Source organism: Etheostoma spectabile, chromosome 24 (assembly GCF_008692095.1).
Source record: "Etheostoma spectabile isolate EspeVRDwgs_2016 chromosome 24, UIUC_Espe_1.0, whole genome shotgun sequence".
NCBI classification, from domain to species: domain Eukaryota; kingdom Metazoa; phylum Chordata; class Actinopteri; order Perciformes; family Percidae; genus Etheostoma; species Etheostoma spectabile.
Window position 1 is genome coordinate 694,754 of NC_045756.1, and position 825 is coordinate 695,578.

General features: G+C 46.7%; 1 protein-coding gene across 2 annotated transcripts in view; it reads right to left on the reverse strand.

Annotated features, from left to right (window-relative positions):
• cybb (cytochrome b-245, beta polypeptide (chronic granulomatous disease)) overlaps positions 1 to 825 on the reverse strand; it is a 21,139-nt gene that overhangs the window by 10,509 nt on the left and 9,805 nt on the right. The window lies entirely within an intron of this gene.

Here is an 825-nt window from a genome sequence, read left to right on the forward strand (position 1 = left end):
GTTGTTTCTATAGGGTGGGGTCGCCCACTGTATAGGGGGTTGTTTCTATAGGGTGGGGGCACCCGCTGCAAAGGCTCCATCGCCCTTATTTTTTAGCTTTGATCTAGGGACTAGGCACAGCGGGGGTCAAAGGTCACGGGGTCGGCGGAGGTCAGCTTGGTTGGCTAACTTCCCTCATGTACCAATGTCCGATTTGTCATAGTTCGTCTCCATGGCGACAGCGACGGTGGGCACGTACTCTCTCTGCTGCTTCTGCAGGAAGTACGAAGCCACTCTGGAGGTTGACGAGTGACCTCAGGGGGTCTGTGGAGATTCGGTAATTTCTTCAGAATACTTTCGTTATTTAAAGTAAATTTGCAACTGAAATTGTGCAATATTAAAAATAATCAGAGTGACACAATTAGTGCAGGAAGTTGTGAAAGTGTGAGTGCTAATTAAAGCCGAATGTCCACTGAGGACAAGACAAAATGGCCGTCTGGAGTTGATTGTGTGCAACGTTGGAAGAGTTCAAACGATGTCGACACATTGAAAACATCACACATGAATAAATCAAACTGACAATATGATCATGAATAAAATCTGAAATCATCTGAAACCAGTTGCACGAGAAAGAAATGCAGTTCAGAGTCTGAGAGAACTTTAATTAGAGGAAGGAACAGTCTTACAACCTTCCCTAAAATCGTGTGTGTGTGTGTGTCTCTCTCTCCCCCCTTTCTGTGTGTGTCTCTCTCTCCCCTTTCTGTGTGTCTCTCTCTCTCTCCCCCCTTTCTGTGTGTCTCTCTCCCCCCTTTCTGTGTGTCTCTCTCCCCCCTTTCTGTGTGTGTC